Raw genomic sequence first — 20,981 nt, forward strand, 5'->3', positions numbered from 1 at the left:
AAAAAAAAAAAAAAAAAAAAAAAAAAAAAAAAAAAAAAAAACCCAAAATATTTTTTTATTTTTAAAAAAAAAAACACCAACTAAATCTGTTTCAATATTCTAAAATTTCCCTGAGACTAACCCAACTCCTATGAAACTGCACCATTTCGGGCAAGCTGACCTATTTCCCCAAGACTGCAGCCAGCGAGGTGCGCGACGGTGCCCCAGCGATGGAAGCGCAGAGCGGGCAGCAGCGTGACCTTGCGGGCGCGGCGGCAGCGGGGCCGGGCGCGGCGCTGCGGGCACAGCGCGGCCGGAGCCCTCGGCCCGCCCGGCCGCAGCTCCGCCGCTCCCCCGGCTCCGCTGCCCGCTGCCCGCCGCCCTGCCCCGCCGCGAGGTGAGTGCCCCGCTCCTTCCCCATCCTCCCGCCGGCCCCGGGAGCGCCCCGGGCGCGTCCCCGCTGCCGCAGCCGCCCGGGCGCGCCGTGCCTGTGATCCCCGCGGGACCCCGCGCCCGGGGAAGCTGCTAGGCGGTTCCTAAGGAATTTCCCGGGTAAAACACACCGGAAAACCCCAGAAACAAGCAAATAATAAAACCCCCCAATTACGTTAGCTTGTCTTTATTTATTGCCCAATTGAAAATGAGCTTCAAATGACATGTTACGGAGAAAAGAGAGGGTTTGGGAAGGACAGTGAGCACTCAGGGACTTTTAAAGAGCTGGAGAAATTCATCTTCATTGTAGAGGAAATTAAATGTTTCTGGTGGTTTGTTGTTTTTGTCTTTTTGTGTTGTAATGGTTTGGGGTTGGGGTTTTTTTTGGTTTGTTTATTTGTTCATTTCCCAGTAAGTCACCAACAGACATTTTATGATGTTAGCCACAGCTCAACACTCTGTTGGAAAATATTTTTGTTTCGGAGTGGATAAAGCATCAGGAGTGCAGTAAACATTTTAAACTTAGAACTGCAATAGATACAGTAAATCACATGTTGTTTGCGTGTTGGAGCAGGAATCCCTGGAGCTGCAGCAAGTTCAGTCCCCACAGCAAGTTCACCTTGGGACAGTTCCCAGAGCATCTTTGGCTTTTGCAAGGCACTTTTTATGGTTCATTGCATTTTCCTGATGGCACAAAGATCTCAGTATTGGCTGATAGGTAAAGCTGGGCACATTTTAGGCCTCTGACTTGTGCTAAATGTAGGAGGTGAGAAAAACTAAGGTGCATGGCTGAGTTCCTTGGCAGTGGATGGGAACAAGAGATAAATCCAAGTGAAGCTCTTTCCCTCCAGATCTAGCTCTAGAGGTGGTTTGCCCTCTCTGATGGCAGTACAGGGAACCAGCACCCTAACACAGATGCTGCAGTTATATACCTCACTCAGGTGACATCTAGCTCAGCTGTCATCACACCATGTCCTTGTCTTCTGCAGACAGTGGTGATTGATGGTGCACAAAGTTCCTCCCAGTCTGACAGCTGTCAAAGAGAGGACCCCTGTCAGCTGGAGAGAGCTGTGGCTGCCTCATCTCTAGACAGCAAATAGAATGAAAATAAATGAAAACCTTCCGTTCCAGTCTGTTTATTTTTTATTATTTTTTCTCTTTTTACTTCCTCTCTGAGTTCATAAACTGAGTTATTGTAGCTATTACAGAAATATTAGCTGGTTACTGGTGGGATGGGAGGTGTCCCTCAGTCTGTATGGGAGGGATGTGGTCTCATTTAAGATGTGGTTCACAAAATGGAAAAGTTTGTGTAAAGGGAGTTGCCTCTGTTCTGCTCTTTTTTTGAACAGGTGCCCACATTACAAACACCAGCACAGCCTGCAATGTTAGCAGAGAGGTTAACAAATTGGCTGATCCCAGCTATTCTTTCCAAATATCCTTGTGCTCTGAAATGTAACAGTTCTGCTCAGTGAGAGTAAATCAGTAAGATGGTGGCCTGCCTGCGCTGCCACATCTTCTGTGTGTAAAAGAGTTTCAATTTTTGCTTCATTTTCTGTATTAGAAGCCTTTATTTAGGTTAAAATGTTTCTTCTTCCTTAAACTCCTTTCAGAGCTTTTTGCATAATTAAGGCATAGAGAGAGGCATCCCATCATCAAGTTTTAAAGGACCTGTTCAAGTTTGTCTGTAAATTAAGACTGTGTCGCACCAAGGGGATGGAGCAAGAGAAAACAGTTCTGTGACAAAGCCAATTTAATACAGCCATATCTGTGTAAAGCAGAGACTGGCAGGAGTAAGCGCCTCAGAGTCTAAGCTTGTTAGTTAATTAAGTTATTAGCAAACTTTAAAAGTAAGCTGTACTCTCAGGAAATGAAATCACTGTAAAAAAATAGCATGATAGTAATCTTGCTCTTTACATGATTTTAAGAAACTATAGAAACTATTTAAACTATAGAAACTATAGAAACTATTTAAAGAAACTTTCACTGATGTGCACACACAGTGCAATTGGAAATTTTCTTCCAGTTTATTTTCAGTGTGGGTCTTTTTGTCATTAATTATAGCCTATAATTTCTTTCTTCATTAATCTTATCATAGTCTTTGTGCAATTTCTTTTTAAATTAATTATTATTTAAGTGCATATGATCATACTAGTTTAAGGGTACTATTCAGAGTGTTTTAGAAACTGGAAAACAAAAGTCTTAATCTAAAACTTTTCCAGATAACTGATCACAAATATAATATTTTTTATTTGTTCTGAGTGCATCCTCTACCAGTGTAACACATTTACACATGCCATATGTATTTAATGTGGTACTGCTTTTCTTGTTTGCTTTCCAGACAAACATGTCAGAACTGTGAGGGCCATTTATCATCACATTTTCCTTTCTCTAACTAAATTCTGTTCCACTTGTTCTAATTCCTAACCTGTTGGTATGCACATTGATAAGACACAATGAAATTCAGTGATGCTTTGAGGTTGTGATGTCCTCCTTTGTATTCCTTCAGCAAACACAATCAGTGGTATGGCACAGATGACACTGTAGCTAAAAAGAGATGAGCAAGGCGAATGGAAGAGATGCTGGCTCAAAACCACTTGTATGATATTATCTAAAGAGAAATGAACAGTTGGGAATTTTCCAGGTGCTGGAATTCTAGATGCCATGGCAGGTATCAGCTCTCTGGATTTTAAAGTGGCATCCAGAAACATGCTGGACAGTAATAATAGTAATAATAGTAACAATGGTAGATTGTTACTTCTCTGTTTTCCTAAACACTAGGTAACACTCGATTTTCTAGACAGAAATTTATTTCTCCTCAGATTGAACTGTTGCAAGTCATTCTGTCACAGTTATGAAAAATAAAGCCAAAGCAACTAAGCATGGAAAGTAGACCTAGCTCAAATGAACACTCCCATGGCAATAATTCCCTGTCTATTGCTTCCCTAAGCAATACTTTCCTTGCTTGTATACATTTCTTAAGTGTTACCAAGTGTGCATGGTATTACAGCTCTCTGGTAAATGGAGACAGGATATTAGACATAAACACAGAGGTCACTCAGCACCGGAAAGAGCCGCCAGGCATGCTCTAGCTGGAGGAAGGAACCAGCTGATACTGGAACCAACTGCTGCAATCAGTATCTATCTATGTACATTTCAGGCATGAGTAGCATTCAGAGTCATGTGAAAGAGGGTGATGTGATACTTTGGAGAAAAGTATACCAAGGGCATATTAAAGAGAATTAAATTCACTTAAGAGAATTTAATGCAACAATTATTTTCTCTTTTATTTAAAATAATTCAATTAAGCTTAGATCAGAATAAATCAACATCTTTGACAGAGTCAGGAGAGATTGGACGGACTAGACCTCCAAAATACAGTTCTGGAGGCCAGTAGATGCCAAGAAGGGACACAAGAAAACATGAAATTATATGACTGCAAAAAAGATGCCAACACACCTAGGGAGGTCATAACTTAAGCTGTCTGGTTTCCAAGAATACACATTTGAGTAGCACATGGTTTCTTGTTTCAAGACAGGCATCAAAGTAGCAGTTCTGATATATTAGCAGACAGGCAGACTGAGGATGTCAGTAAATGCAGCAGTCTTTGATGAGATGCTCTCCTCAAATGTGGCATGTTGATTAATCTGCTAATTAAAAGTGAATGTATGGAGTGACAACGATCCCAGTCTTGTCTACCCCACAGCTCTGCCATTGCTGTCACTGGCAGAGCACTCCGCAGCACATACTGTTCAAACTGACAGAAGGAGTTTTTCTGGCATAGTTACACCACCTCCCTAAGTGATGTAAGTTGAGCCAATATAAGCTCTCTCCTTCTGGCAAAGTTACGTCCACACCAGGAGTTCTGCAAACATAGCAATATCTGCTGGGGACGTGAATTTTTCACACCGGCAACTGACATAGCTATGTTGGCAAAACATTATAATTTGGAACAGGCCAGGGAAAAAATGCATTTATCACCCCATCCTCAGCCATTTGCAAAGCACTAAAGAGTCCTTAATGCTTAAATTTCTCTTAATGGTTATACTTTGCAGACAGAAATTCTTATTTCAGTGAGAGGGACTGTGTGTTGTTATATTTATTAAAAATGCACTGCTCCTCAATTCTTAGTGATTTCTATCACTGAGGTATCTCGTGATGGCATCTAGAGTATTTATAAAATATGAAAATAACTCAATGCAGTTTGAGTGTTCTACAGAAGCATAACACTTCCAGTGGCAGACTGAATCCTCTGGCTGGAGTCTTCTCCCATCCTCACCTCAGCTAGGCTGGAAGTATACAGCATGCACAGCCACGGTACCTGGCACTGCACCACCCAACTCTGCCTGTGTCCTCCTTTTCAGAGTTATGGTCAACATCTGAAGTGGACAAAACATGCACATTTTTTTTTAAAAGAAAGCAATTTTTGTCAAAAGAAAATAATTTTTTTTGTCAGTAATCTCATCAAAGTAGGTGAAGAAGCAAGTTGTTTATGCAACGCAAGCCAGTGACTTTTGTGCATAGCTCAGGTAGGCACCTTCAGCCTGGAAAAAATGCAGCTGTCTCCTTGCAATCTCTAATTGTCTAATCACTAGTCATTCCCACTTTCCACAGAACACCAGGAGCAGTGGGAGGAATTGTGAATGCTTGCATTGGCATTTCCCTTTCTGCTGCATCAAAGGTCACCACTGCCTTGCTGGGGGTTACTGTCTCTCCCCTGGGCTAGATGAGATGGAGCTGGGAGGATTGTCTAGCCCATGTCAGCCAGAAAGAGATGGGTAAGCAATAATTCACTGTTTAAACAGGCTTTAAGTAAGTTGGCTCATTTTGAGCAGCAATTCTAGCAATAGTTCAGCCAGAAAATCAGGAGTGGGAGGGTGTGTATAACCTCTAGGAAGAGGGTGGTGACAAGTAGTTGGCTGAGGGCTGCATATGGAAACCACTTCTAGTGGCACAGCAGCAGCCAAAGGAGTATGACTATACTGACTGCTAGCACTGCTGGCAGCTTGCTACTGGCTTTATCTGGATGGAAATTGTCTAGATCCCTCACTCAGAAAATGTCTATCACTGTAAAAATGGGGAAGGGAGTAGAATTTCTAATATTCATGGGGTATCTTGTATCTATCACACACACAAAAAAAAAAAAAAAAAAAAAAAAAAAAAAAGAGGAGGAAAGAAACTTAATCAAAAGGAATAAAGTAAGGGCAAATGTAGGCAGGAGATCAAAAGGCATCTCTGCCAGTGAAATCCATTAGCCTTGAAGTAATCTCCTAAGGGAACTGAAGACATTCCCATTGCTTGAGATATTTAAAACTAGGTTAGACAAAACACTAGGAAGTGTACAATGGAGGACAATCCATAATCAGCAGGGAAAGGGATTAAATAGTCTTAATAAGCCTTTAACATACATTCTGTGATTTCAGTGCCAAGACTTCACATGTCCCTCTGCTCTGTCTCCTCCCTGCAGCTGCCATAATGGGAGATTATGAAATCACTGTAAATGTGAGCAATTAACTATTGTAATAGAATTTGATAATGTAATAGTGCTGCATTTTTATTCCTCTTAGTCTCAACTAAGACTCCTTTTACAGTGGATTTAAGTTGACTTTTTAGTAGAGCTATTGCAATCTTCCGGCACAGAGATTTAGAGTGATGTGTTTCTAATAACGGCTTTGGGTTTCAGACAGTGATTTTGTTTTTAGTTAAATATATCCTTTTTTTCCCCTAAATTTCAAAATTCCTAAGTCGTTTATCTAAAAATCCCATCTTTTAATTCTGTGTTTAATCACACATCATTGTCCCACATCCTTCTAAATGTTTCATCTTTTGAGAGCTCAGAAGTGCCAAGAGGTTTGTCTTAGTAAATCATCAGGTAAAAGATGTGCTTTGTGGCATAAAGATGAGTTAGTATTTATATCTCTGTTCTGTAAATGTTAAGTCACTGTGGAAGTATTCAGATTGACAATGTATGCTTATAAACTCTAAGAAGAATTTATTGCTTCACAAATACCACTGTTTGCTATGATCTCTGATAATTTTTCACATTTCCTGTTGTGTTGGTTTGATACTGTGTCCTTAGGTCCAGATGACTGCTTGAATCATGTTCACACTGAAATATGGGGTATTTTGTTTAGTTTCACCAGGGGAGAGGCCAGCACTGTGGTTTAGAGAGGTCCTACCAGGGGAGACAGCTCTGTGAAATCAGGCTTCATGCTTAAGGTAAAATGACTTACAGTGACTTGTAATTGACAACTTTTGAAGTCCTTTTAGTTTACACTGTGATGGAATTCCTGTGAAGAATTGCTTTGTATGTACACATCCAAAAAGCCAGTCACATTGCAAATGAATTAAGTTTAAATAACACGAGATATTCTGTGGTTTCTATGTGTAATTTTGCATGAGAAATATTGTACCCATAAATCAGTGCTAGTCAGTTTTGGTCTTTTGCATATTTAACAAATTTCTGTAAGTAATGCATGGCATTCAACTTGGGTATAAAGCTGTCTTCAGACAGCTGGGAATTCATAGCTAGAATAAGAATCCTATGCAAAAAAAAATGTTGTTTGAATCAGAAAAATTGTGATTTATAAATGACTTTTTAGCAGAGAGGTTATTACTTCTGTGGAGTTACAGCTGGTAACGTCAATGATACATGTCGCAGTGGGGAAGGAATATGATGACTGAAAAGTGGGCTCCTTTTCTTTTTCACACCCAAGTGGTGCTTGCAGCAGCAGATTCTCTTCTGTGCCATCATTTTCAGTGGGATTGAGCAAATGTTTACCTGCAAAACCTTGAAGTGGTACACACATAAATCTAGAAGAAGCCCTGACCATAATTTCAAGATCCAGATTGAATTTTCTGTACGTAACATCATTAGGAAGAAAGCTTTGTGCTAGGTAATTGATTTTTTAATGTCTTGAGAATTAATTTTCACCAGGAAAAATTATGGTAGCCTTTTTGCAAATGAAGTAAACAACTATATTACACTGTGGGAGGTGGACCCTGACATACTCATTCATCTTAAAAAGATTAATTCTTATCAAACCACTTCAATTCTAGCCTAACTTTTTGGATGACAAAGCATTGCTCAGAGGTTGTGAGAAACTTATTTTATGTTACTTGCCAATATTTTATTATTATTGATCTAAGATAGAAATAAAGGTCAGTGAATTTAGAACAAGGATGAATTTGGCCTTTAAGCTGCGTCTATAACAATATGATTAGCAGCCTATTTTTCCCTTGCACCTTAAAACTCAGTATAGATTGATATATTGGCAGTTGTTTTTAATTTTCCTCATCCTATTTTTTTTGACAATGAAAAAGGGAGCACATGGCTTATACTTGCTAGTAAATTTAAAAGTGCCAGCAAATGCTCTCTGGCATTGAAGAGCCTGGCATGGAGCATTCCACATCTACACAGTTACATTATTTTCTGAACAATGACCACCTGCAAACTGCCTTTCTCTGTACTGTGCCAGCTCCCAGACTCTGCCCAAAAACTGCCAGGACAATTCAATCTGGCCCAGAGTGAAATCACTGCAAAGACTATTCTTGCCATTTAACTGTATTTGTGCATACTACTGAATGTCAATTTTTTCCATGTTCAAAACTAGTTATGATCTACTACCATGTATTTAGGATTTGCTTTGACACATTGGATGTGAAATCACAGATATGTTTGAAGCTTTTGGTTTGTTTTTTTGTTTGCTTTTTTTGTTTTGTCTTGGTATTTGAAAATCTCCTAAAGATAGAAACACTAAGCCAGAACACACAGATGTTTCTTGGCAACACGCTTGATGTACAAAAACAATTACAAACAGGCATAGAGTCATAACTTCTGCCCTGTTCATGTTCAGGTAAAAGAAAGTGCAGCAAATGCATGAATAGGTAATATTTTTCTAATGTAAATAAGCAGTTCTGTTTTTGTTTAGGTTCTCAGGCATGGAGACAGAGGATTTTCTACTTGTCTTAGCAAAGTGAAAGCTGGCTTTTCCCAGATAAAGCAATTGCTAGAGAATAAACATCAATGCACAACACCAACTGTAGTTATCCAAATTCTCTTCTCTTAATTCAGAGAATTTGATAAATATTGACACAAGAAAATATTCTGTCTCTGTAGTATTTGGTTGTGTTGAGATCCAGTGTCGCCCTTGGCACCAGAGGTGACTCCAACATGAAGACTTTCCAGGATCTAGGAATCCCTCCTCACCAGGAGAGATGATCCTGCCCAAAGCCCTTTCCTGCACCTACAGTACCTAGCTCTGGAGACTGCCCTCTCTGATATTACTGTTGTGCCATTTCAATGGTATAGTAATTTACTAAGAAGTCAAATACTTTTGTGGTTCAAGTCAGGATCTTTGAAAAAATTGTGTTTAAACTCAATGTGTTTCAAAAATGTCGTGATGTGAACTTTAAAGAGTTTTCCAAATAGCTTGTTGAGTATTATTTTAAGTAAATATAGCTTCACATTTAGCCATTTGACATTGTTGTTGTCAATGTGATAATATTTCTAGCTTAAATCTGTGCTATCTAGGCTAGAATTTTCTCTGAGTTTTAACAAGAAAAATAAAGCAGGAGCAGACACAACTTGTGTGACTTCTGGAGAAGAGCCCCTAGCATTGGCATAACTGTATGAATACTTGGGAGTTGCCATAAGTTCAGGTGGCTCCAGGGTACAATGAAGAACCTGTCCAGACACACATTTATTGCAGCTGGATGGTTTTGCTTATAGAGCTGGAATCCCAAAACATCCATCTGGAAAGCATACTGAAAGCTTAAGGAAGCATAAGCAGCGTTCCTGATGATTTTAGGAAAAACTGTCTAAGGAAATTTGGTAAGACTCCAACTCACGTTTGCATTTCTTTAACCCCTTTGGCTTAAAATCCTACCTGGTTGACTAAGCCAGAAGGAAAATTAGCTGGGCTACATTCAGACATTTCCCAGCTATTTCACCTGGGTCCCTCAACCCCAGAGCAAGCCAATCAACTCATCATAAGAATAAAATAACAAAATGAAGAAACTGGATTTTAATCATGGAGAGTTCACTGTAAACTTACGAAGCATGGGCAGAGTAACTGGATGGATCATAGCTATATTTGCTGTAGGAACTGTGTGTGCAGTTAGAAGTGAGGTGATCAAGCAGCACCCTACATTGCAGGGAACTTTCAGCTTGAAGAAGTCACCTGTGGTGCCCAGATGAGTAAGGCTACTTTGGGCATTGTATCTTTCCTGTTGATATGACACAGCCATCAGGATTTTAGTATGCTGGGACAGATTAGATCTGTCTCGATAGGGCTATGCAAAGGATGGACCTAGGTGGAGGGACTGGAAGGGTGCTCTGGGCTTCTTCTATGCTTGTGTCCCTGCCTGACCTTTGCCGTGTGGCTGTTCCATTTAAAAACAAAGGATATTTTGTCCTGGCATTCCTGCAAGCTTTATCTGGGACTAAAGAACGAACCCACTACATCCTGTGCTCTGTATTTTTATGAGTGATCATTCTGCAGTCCTCACTATAATCACAGAGTTATCCTCAGTAGGATTTATATAGATGTCTCTTTTAAAAATGTGACCTTCAAGTAGAGTAAAAACAAAAGACATGTGAGAAGATGCGAAACATATTGTTTTATTTTAGCTGTGCTGGCTGTAGAAGTAATGGAAATTTTTAATGTGTTTTTCTCTCCTGTTAAAAACATGCAGATTTGAATACCTTAAGAACACAATCCTAATGGAAAAGGTGTTCTTTTCATGTAACCCATTCTTGGAGTAAGAGTAATTTCAAATAAGCAGATTATCAGTTTTATTTTATTTTTGGTAAAACCTCCATGCATACAAGATAATTGAAGGTGTAATTTTAGAATTTTTATCGTTTTAGCACAATAAAATATGGTAAAAGGTAGAAAAATAATCTGATGATGTCATCCATTTAGCGGAATAATATTACTTTAAATACAGGTAACGAAATTCTTTGTTTCACTGAAATCAGTGGGAAAATGGTTTTTAAACAGAGCTGTGGCTTAGTTCTTCTTCCTACTCTGATTGTTTTTGAAATTTCACTACTTGGATTTACGTTTGAGGGGGCTCTTAATATTTCCCAGTTGATCATGTATGCATACAAATTTATACACATATGTGTGTGTTTGTGGAGAAATGGGCTTGAAGAGAGTTATCTGTTTGCTTTTTTTTTGAGAGAGCCATTACAATGACAGTGTTTGTCAGGGTATACCACTGTTACCTCTGATTTCAGTGGCTGGAGACAGAGGGGCATTGTAACTCCTGTTAAACAAATACCGAGTTGACAGGACAGCTTCCAGGTTGGAAACCAAGCTGTATTGCTAAATAATCTAAAAATCCATCTGTGCCATTCAGGGAAAAGACTTGGGGTGAAAGGATGAGGTTTTTGGTAGCATCACGCTGGTTTGTCTCCACTCCCACCGGGCTGATGGGAGGACTGCCCACAGCTTCAGAAGAGTAGGGCTCAGCAGTACTGCTCACAGGAGGCACATCACACCATTTGCTCTTTCTACTTATTCCAAAAATTAAAAATGGCTTGACCTATGCATAACTTTGTTGTGCTTAATTTGCCAGCTGGTGAGTGTCACATGTTTAATTCGGGCGATGTAAAAAACAACCTCTTCAGTAGCTGAGATTTTCACTGACAACGCAGTCACTGGGCTTAGACAGCTGATTGCTGCTGCTGTAGAGCTAAGTCCTTAAATATTATCAAACTAATACCCTTGTATGGTCACACTGGATACAGATTAGTGAAAGCCATAATCCTATTTAATTTAACACAGTCCCAGGGATTTTCCTCTACAAAGAATTTGGTCACATGCATACTGCATAATTTGCATAGTTCTTAAATATATGAACCCTCTCTAGGAGCAGGGCTGTCTGCCAATTTAATGGCAGTTATTAAATCCCATTGTACTTCGTACCACAGTCCAGATGCAGGTATATGTTAGAAAAAGCCCATGGTTAGTTAGAATTTGTTGTGGCTCTGAGCTATGCCACAGCTGGTTCTCTCAGGGCATCTGTTTCAGCCTCAGAGGAGGGTGCTAACCCTCAGCAAAGGTAATGTGACAAAGGACTGCAATTAATTTTAACCACAGTGCAGCCCAGCCAAGATCCAGCTGTCCAAGGACTCAGACATATAAAAACTGACTGTGCTTGCACTGTCACAGATTCTGGGGTTTGTGGTTGAGCAACTCATATCTCAGTCATAGGAAAGGTCTGATTTTTATGTGCTGAGCACAGTTAAGTTCATTCGCCTTCAACAACATGTGATTTCTTTGACACTACAGCAGATTAGACTTGGAGAATTAGGGCTACTCCTTTTCATTTCCAGAATTTTTAAATTTTTTCTTTCCTTTTCTTTTTCGGTTGCCTTCTTTTTTGTCCCCCCATGCAGAACTATTGTCTGAATGGAAAAAGGAGACACTGTCCCCTTGTCAAGGTCTCTTAGCCAATATCATTGCTTATCACAGGCCAGCTGCAGATGGCTGGGACCATGCTCTTGGCAGTCACAGACACACTGCAGACCTCACAGGGCACAGACGGTACAGCTCCTTTGGGTGACCCTGGGCAGAGCTATGGGAGTCTAGAGGAAAGGAGATGCGCTGAGAGCACTAAGCTATGTGGTCAGCTCTGTGTCTAAACAAGTATTGAATCCCAGCAGGCTGAAACCACAGGGTGCTCTGCCACCTAGTCAGGAGCTTCTTTTCCAAGTACAGCATCACTCCAGCTAATCTTGCAGGGCTCTTCATTCAATTTTTTTTTTCCTGTTACGCAATGTTTGCAGCCTTTTATAGGCTTTAGGTATTTATTGCAGGGAAATGATGGTGAAATTTTGATCAACAGATTTCAGGGCAGTCAAGCAGCTCCAGACACAGGGAGCAATCTTCCACCTTTATTTTCCTGGCAATTTCCAAGCATGTTGGGACAAATACATGGCCTGGCTGATTTCCATGTGAGAGAGTGGCCTTGCTCTCTTTAAGAGGGCTTGGTATATAAAAGCAGCTGAGGCACAGAAACTTCACCCTCTCTAGCACCATGCTGGAGGTAAAAGATTTCCCCTCCAGGAAGCAGAGAGAGTGGTTTGAGCTGATTAGGTTTCCAGGTTATTTTCAACAACTTAGGCACCAGCTGAATGGCTGTTGGCTTAAAGAACAGAGTAATTATTAATATTATTACTACTATTACCATTAGTAATAAAATAATGCTTCTTCCAAAAGTGCCTAAGGAGCAAGCTGAGCTTAAATTTCATCTTGCTAAGTGCCCCACAGTTTTGGGCTGTCATTCAAGAACACAATAAATCCTGCTTCAGGGTTCCCACTACTGGATCAAAAGCACCAGAGCCACAGGAGCCAAAATGCTGATGCTTTATGAAATAATGCTTTCCCCAGCCATCCATTGTGGTACCAAATCAACCGCAGCCTGTTTTCTCTGCACTGGCAGAGTCAGCATAAGCCCCAGATCAGGTTGTGATCCCAAAGCTCAGTTGTGTGACCTCCTCTGGGTCAAAACCTCACTGATCACAGGTCTATTGTTACCTTTCATGGCAACACAGTCTCAGAAGACCCAGTGGTTTTCTCCTGAAGAGCTTGCCAACTACACAGACAAGAAATATGTCAGAGTAGAGGTTTAATGGCAAAGTGAAGGGCATGGAAAGATGGTGCTTGGGGGGACAGTGAAGGAATGAAAGATTGTAAGAAGAATACACCAATGGAAAGGTGAGGGAGGGGGAGGACACAGAAAAGAAAGGAGAAATAAGAAAAGATAGATGGATGGAGAAGCTGTTAAAATACCTAGCTGAGAAAGAAGAGACAGAAGAAAGAGACAATACAAAAGGAGGTGGAATGCCTCGGCATAGCTCTGGGAAATTGCTGTGTTGTGCATTTCCCTAGCTGGGTTTCCTCCAATATCTTCCTGGGAGAAAAGCCCAGAAGGCACTCCTCTTGCTCACAGGTAGCAGAAATACCTCACTGAGACTCAGAAACAAACCCTTGCCACATCCAGAGCTATAGCTCCTCCTTTTACCTATTCTTCTTGCTGGTGTTTGCTGTTCTTACAAATCTCTGGCAGAGATCAATAAGGCATAAAGGACAGCAGCTGCCTCAAGAGTTTGCTCATCACAAAAGGATAAGCTACTCTGTCTTCTAAAACTGACACCTCATCAGAAAAGAAGAACCTGATGACTTTTAGCTCTTGTTACAAATATTTACATGTATAGTTGAGATTTGTCAGTTTTACTGCTCTCAGTCATGCATAGCAGAGTTTGCCTTATTTGCACTTTGTTTTCACATGTCATACATCTTTAATCAGACTGGAGCATGGACTAGGTTAATTTTTTTCCATTGATGGTTCCTGCATGTAGACTAGAAGAATTGTTATTGCTTTGGCTTTTTTGCTGTCACACCCTGAATAAATTATAGGAAGTAACAATTAATTTTATGCCTCCTAGTTCCTTCAATTTGATTATAAATTTGGATTAGTGACATATGTTTTGGCTGCTGCATCAGGATCCAATATTAGACTTCTTTTTATTTCTTCATAATTTCATGTGAAAACTAGAAGACAGCAATGTGTATGCATCTGTATGATGAAACCTATTATCATAAATAAAGTGATTGTAAAATGATATAGTATTATCTGATATCAAGATTACTAGGCACCATCATACAGTTCTGTCATCTGCAATACCCATCCTTGCCCTGTTCTGGATTTCCCCTCCCTTACCTTCTGCCCCCATCTTCTGCCCCTGACTGGGGACTGTGCTGCCCCACAGCTGTAGGAAACTAGAGCTTCTATGAATGAGAGGTGTGCAGGTTGCAAATGCAGTGTTTGAACACCACAGTGCCACCATGTTTTCTTTAAAGCCCCCGTGATATTGCTGGAAATATCTGAGTTGGAAAACACTAAAATGCTGTAGTCTGTATCTGCTAGAGGACAGATTCTCCTGCATACCTTTTCTTATCCTGCTGAGCTGTTGATTTTTATATAGTTTTTAATGAGTATAGGCCTGCTATCCCTGTTTCCAAGAAGCAAACAAACAAACAAACAAACAAAAAATTAGTGGTGGCTTACCTGGCATCTTTTAGTCTCTAAAATGTGAATAACCACAAAATGCTGAGGTAATACACATTGCCCAAGGAGAACATGGCTCCTGAACTGCCCTGGCAGGCAAGCTGAGGAATTGGCTTGTGAAGAGAGGGGAAGAAGAGAGAGAGGGGATCTGGCAAAAAAGCCACTGTATGTCTACCACTGTTGAAATATCTTTGATTTATTAAAAAGAAGGGGAAGGTAGCAATATAATTTAGAAAAGCTTCTTGTAAGATTGTGTAATTGTAAAAATCTGAAGTAAGCAAAGCCAAAGAAAAACGCTTTAATAAGTAAATAATAAGTTCTTTATTACACTTGTTAAAAAACATGCAGAATATTACACTGCAAATAGTATCTTCTAAATCTGTGAACTAGTAACAAGATCACTGGTCATAATCTTTGTTTCCTCTCTGCTTTTGAAAATGCCTCAGTGTATAATAATTTCTTTATCTTGAAAAAGTATCTGTTTTACTGGAAACAGTAATGAAGCATTAGTTGCTATTAATGTCAGTTGAATGTTCCACAATTTTATTGTTTCTGCTCACTGAAGTAAACTATGAAATTCTATTCCTTGAAATATATAAGGATTATTTTGTAGTATCCTAATTTATTTTACAATCCTGCTTCTGTTGGAAATGAAACTATACTGCAAAAGTTTGAAAACAAAAGGGATGGGCATGTTAAGAATAAACTCAGAAAAAAAACCACTGTGATCAGGTAATCTGTCATTGTGAGATTTGTATCGATATGTACACATATGTAGTGCTGTCCTCAAGATTTACGTGGCTTTATGGAAATTCTTAACCCTTGCTCCTTCCAGTTTTTGAGGAACTTGTTTTGTGTGGTGGCCCTTTACCTTCCCTGAGCTCTGGTGTGAGTTTTCGGAGAGGTAGACCAGAATTTGCAATTCTGCGGGCTTCCTCTCTTCACCTCCCTCCTTCCCACTGGGACTTTCCCATTTTCCTCCTAGAAAGCCTATTTTATTAAATAAATCAAGCTTAGATTCAAAAGCGTACGGAGCGTGCTCGCGGAGCCGGGAGGGCAATAACGGAGCCCGTGGGGTGCGGGGCAGCACTGGAGCTCTCCGAGAGGAGCATGGGATCAGCTCCACATCCCACTGCTGCTGAGGGAGAGCGTGGGGGGAGGAAGGCAAAGGGCTCCCTTCAGCCTCTTCAGCTTGTGTTACAAAGCCTGAAAAAACATCTGGTCTTTACAGAATAGAAAGGAAAAACTTCTACATAAGAATACAAATTGGGAAACATATTTCTTCGCAAGCCCTTGAAAATGAGTGTCACCCACCACATATATTATGTCCACCACATATATTATGTCCCTGAACTGAGCTAAATTGAAGCCAGACATATATTTCTCTTTGATGACTCCATCAAGGTATGTATTAACTCCTCTCCCCAGTTCTTCAGTCTCTCAAAAGATACATGTGTAGATAAGGGAACAGCCTCAAACCCATGCACAGGAACAGCAGCCAAACAAATGGCTTTCAAAAGAAAAATCCAGCTTTGTAGATCTCTCTTCCTGCAAACAATTTCCTTTTCCAGATGTAAATTTCAGTTCCTAAAAAAAAAACTTCCCTGGAAGAGGCAGAGGAGACAGGGAAATAAGAGTTCAAGTAATTCTACGTATTTTGAAACTGGAGAAATCTGACTCAAAATTTCCAGCCATCCTTCAGGTAAACAGATGCAAAACCCCTCTAATTTGCATGCTTGTGTGCCCTAGTTAGTAACTCAGACATTTTTGGCATCTACACATGCTTATCAAAAATAAGCTGTGTTCAACAGGCTTGCTCTGCAGGGAGTTTGAGTAGGGTAAAATTGTTTGATAGCATGGTTAGTGTTAATGAGATTACTACAACTTGAAAATGCATCTTATTTTCTATTACCTCTTACAAAGTGTCAAAACTAGCCTGCAAGCTTATATATTTATATATATTTAGCAGGCACTACCAGGTCTAAGAACCAAATCTTGTTGTTAACTATATTTTGAAATGCTGGACCTGGTGAAAATGAACCAGACATCCTCATTCGAGGTGAAACTTAAACCTTGCTTTCACTGTTGCTTCCAAAAGCTTCATCATTTTTTTCGGAGAGAGATAAATAGCTATAATGGCCCCTTATAAAATCAGGAAGACAGGATGAATCAGGACAAAATGCACTTCCTCACCAATTCCCATCTCCATAGAAACTCCTCAACTCTGCTATGCCTTCTGCCTGTACAGATTAGGCAACCCTGTTTCCCAATAACAGACAGTGAAGTCTGACGCCTGCATTGTCTCACAGAGGGGTATCTTGAGGAGCAGAATCTAAGTATAAAAAGAGAACTTTGCCAAGTATTTAGTGTTGCATTTCCCAGCTTCCAAATTCTTCCTGTTGTTTTTCAGGTTTGTAAGGAAATTTCTCATGAGAACAATCAGCATTTGCTGCCAGGGTACCCACAAGTCTGATGACACTTTTCTCAAACTATTTTTGTTTCAAAGGATGTGGTGTCATTAAAAGGCTAGTCCACACTACCCAGTATTACAATTCATATCACTTATGGGGAAGACAGGGAATCATCAGAATCAGACTGTGGGATTCTAATTTAAACATAAAGATTTATTTTCAAATTCATTGAATAGTTTATGCTTATTTTCAAATTCATTAAATAGTTTATGCATGAATGGATGTGCTTTTCCAGCAATTCAGATAAGCAGATAAAGAGAATGGCTTTTTAATGAAGTGCAATATATGAGAAAATGTATTCATTGATTATTAGGAAAAGAAGAAGTTATTAAACCTCAGCAGATAAACATCAGCTCACAAAGTTCCTTTGTTAATAAGAATAAATTGATAGATTTATAGACTTTAAATTTGGTGAGATCATTTTATTGTCTCATCAGACCTGTAAATCAAAGACACTAAATCTCACAGCATTACCTCTGAGCTGAATAGAGCTAGACAAAACATGTTGGTAAAGTAGTACATGAAACAAAAGATGCAATTCAGCTTGACAGAAGCCTTATAGCTTTGGGTCAAATCTACCTTCATTAAGTGTTAAAAATAGAGAAAACATCTAAAATTGAAGTGCTGCTTTCCGCAGTTTTTCAGCTTTGACTAAGCATACCTGTGAAAATGGCATTTCTCTTTTCCTTGTTCTAAACTTAGTCCCTAACACACACACACAAATAGGGGAAAATCATATGCCTCTGAAAAACATGAGGATTTCAAACAACAAAAGTTTCAAAATTTTTGTTGTTTCAAAGGCTGATCACTCCTTTTGTGTGAAAAGCCTAAGTGCATAATTTCTTATATAAATATGTCCAGCTTTAGCATTTAACCTTTGTGATACCTTCTTGGCTGCTGAAGAGCCCTCTATTTTCTTCTTATTACTTTACTGTACTCAGTTTTATTTTTAATGGACTAAATCTGTTGAAGCATTTAAGTCTCTCCCAATAGGGTATTTTTTATGGCTTTTGAATAAGACTGTGACTCTGCTTTTAAAAGTTCAATTTTTTTCCAATATATCTTCCTTTCTAATGAATTCATCTTTGCTATAGAGAAAAATGAAGATGTCACCCATTTTTCCTATATACATGGATTATATTAGCCCTTTTGTCACAGCCTCATAGTGAACACTTATGTTTTATTGCTTACCTACTTTGACACTAAATTATTTCAGAAAGATTGCTTTTCAAGATACTACTCTAACTTGATTTCAGAATGCCATTTTAACATATGCCCTAGCTTTATAAGTCTGCAGTAGCCAAAACTCATAGCTATATCGTCTTTTGAAAAGATTGTCTTATCCAACTGCTGACATCACTATGATGCACATGTGCTCTGTCTTCATTAATATATGCTAATGTTGGTGTTTTGTGCAGATTTTGTCTGAAATACTTTGTATTTGCAAGTTATTAATTGAAACAGTAATAGGAGTTAAGTTTCATGCTAGCATGACCAGAAACATGCCCATTCAGTGCATATCTTTATTAAAAAGTTTCGGGAACAATAAAATTACATGTTTTGATTTCTTTACCCATGTATATTTAATCCAAATACAACTACTCCTGCATCTGAATTCTGATCCCCAACAGTCCTTGTGCCTCCATGAGATGTGTTCCCTAACCCACGCTCTCTGATTCATTGCTCGTGTTGTCTTCAAGTTCTTGTCTGATGCACAAACTCTTTCATCACATCTCCATTTTCAACAAAAATTTTCTTACTTTTTTTTCTGTTAATGGTTATCTTTTTTTCTCTTGATGGAAATACCTTTCTTTGCCTATCACTTAAATGGTTGAAAGTACCATGTAGAAATAATGCTACTGGGATGAAAGATGAAAAGTTCTGCACTGATCTCACGCTTCACCTCTGAAGACTTTCCCCTCACACCAGAGCCCCAGTGTTTAGGCAATTTATGCTGTATTGATTCCAAGGAGGAAAAATTACTGTCTGACAGCTACACCACATCCTTCTTTAGCATCCAAAGTAGAGCTGGGATTTAGCTAATGAAGCTTAACTATCTCCTTTTGCAGCTGCTGGAAGAAGTAGTCACTTTGGAGGTGCAATTAATATCAGGGTTATGTCCTCTTGTCACACTTAAGCACCTGAAGCACATTATCCTTGGAGAATGTGGGCCCTTGCCTGAACACCACATGGGCAGAGTTGTAATTTCTCTGTCTCTGCTCTATCATTGTTCAAGGATATTAAAAATATAGAAAGAGATAGGACTTTAAGGATTTAGAAGAAATTAACTGTTATTTTTGCCTTTGTGTAAAGGATTTTCTGCACTTTCAGTACTACAGAAAAAGCTAATTATCCATGGTACCTATACCAGTGTTAGTCAGAGACATCATGAAACTGACCCTTGCTATATTCAGTATGCCCAAACCAAAAGGCATTTTTAGTTGTTTCCAGCCGCAGCCATAGGACTCTGCTCTGTGCTTACACATCTGATAAGAGTTTCTTTCTGAGTGATCATATAGCATAGGACAATGTGACAACATTTCTTTCTATGTTGTTCATGAACAGTACATGATAGAAAGTATTACAAGACTAATTGGAATTATTACAATAGTCAACTTGGCTCCCTTCTCTTGACTAATTAGCCTTTTAACATTACAAAATGGCTCTGGCACAAGCTGTCAGAAAGCACTGCTCCAGAGTCACTACTACATGTGAAGCTGTCTGCACACATTAATAAGGAATTTGCCACTGCTGTTAGAAATCCTTGTTCTCATTCTTTTCCTATTTTTCTTTTGCCTCTTTAGGGTGCTCTGGGTCACTAGATGTTATCATTTATATCTTCTCATTCTTTGCTCTGTCTTTCTGCATGCTTAGGGAATTCACATGAACACCAGCTTTGTTATTTCTCTTGCACAACCATGGGTCAGCTGTGGCACTCCTTGCAATGAGGGAAAATGTGGGGTGCATCACTTCTATATTAAAATACTGAGCTAGATACAGAACTGTGAGCCTGCATTAGAAAACAGTATTTTCTCAATCAGTCTCATCATAAATTGCAGCTTGGTGTTTGTTTTTGCATTCCACTCTTTCTCTTCATTCCTTGATTTACTCCATCAAGGAATATTGAGTTCTATTGTTTTAGGAAGTACTCTTAGTAATCAGGGTCCCTTTATCCCTGCCATGGGCCTGCATAAATATAGTGCCAGATTATCTCTTGAATAGTTTTTTATGAAGCAGAGGACAAACCAAACTGCAAAGTAAGTTAGAAGGAGCTGTTGCCACAGCGCTGGAACTTTCTCCTTCCTGAGGGTAGGGGGCAAAATGAGAGAATTGACAGGCTGAGAGAGATGGGGTTGTTCATTCTGAAGAAAGACTGAAAGACATTAGACTCTAGAAAGCCAGAGAGACCCTAGAGCACCTTCCTGTACCTAAAGGGATCCTACAAGTGGGCTAGAGATTGACTTTTCATATGGGCATGTAGCAATAGTACAAGAAGGAATGGCTTTCAGCTGAAGAGGGCAGGTTTAGGTTGGATATTAGGAAGAAAATCCTTCCTGTGAGGGTGGTAAAGCACTGGAAGAGGTTGCCCAGGGAAGCCATGGATACTCTATCCTTTCTCCTTTGGACTGTACTCAATTGATTCTCCATCCTCCCTGCGCTTGTGCTGGGGAGTGCCCCAACTCATAAGCAGCACCTTGCACTTGACCTTGTTAAACTTCATGAGGTTCTCACAGAACCATCTCTCAAGCCTGCCGTGGTCCCTCCAGGAAAAGGATTTTACTGTGCACTGCTGTACTGCTCTGTAAAAATTGCACTCTGCTGTCTTTTTTTCAGCAAGTGTTCTTTTTCTCGACTTCACCAGTGAAAATTCAAACTGTCTCGCTTTTCCAATTTACGATGTCTTCAAATGGTTTTTAGCCTCTAGAGAATACTCAAACAGCAACTGTATATTGGTCTTTCCTCAGCTGATGCATATCACTGCCCCTTCCTCATAATGCTACCCCTGTGCTCTCCAGGCCA

General features: G+C 39.6%; 1 protein-coding gene across 2 annotated transcripts in view; it reads left to right on the forward strand.

Moving 5' to 3' along the window:
* Positions 1-358: 358 nt before the first annotated feature.
* SULF1 (sulfatase 1) overlaps positions 359-20,981 on the forward strand; it is a 183,113-nt gene continuing 162,490 nt past the window's right edge. Inside the window, exon 1 of one of the 2 annotated variants that reach the window (XM_041412919.1) lies at positions 359-376. The gene's annotated coding sequence lies outside the window, so the exon portion shown is untranslated. Of the gene's footprint in view, positions 377-5,072; positions 5,187-20,981 lie in introns of those variants that run through there. The other variant, XM_041412921.1, reaches the window with a different exon arrangement.

Source organism: Onychostruthus taczanowskii, unplaced genomic scaffold (genome assembly GCF_017590055.1).
Source record: "Onychostruthus taczanowskii isolate IOZ18803 unplaced genomic scaffold, ASM1759005v1 scaffold4, whole genome shotgun sequence".
Classification (NCBI taxonomy): Eukaryota; Metazoa; Chordata; class Aves; order Passeriformes; family Passeridae; genus Onychostruthus; species Onychostruthus taczanowskii.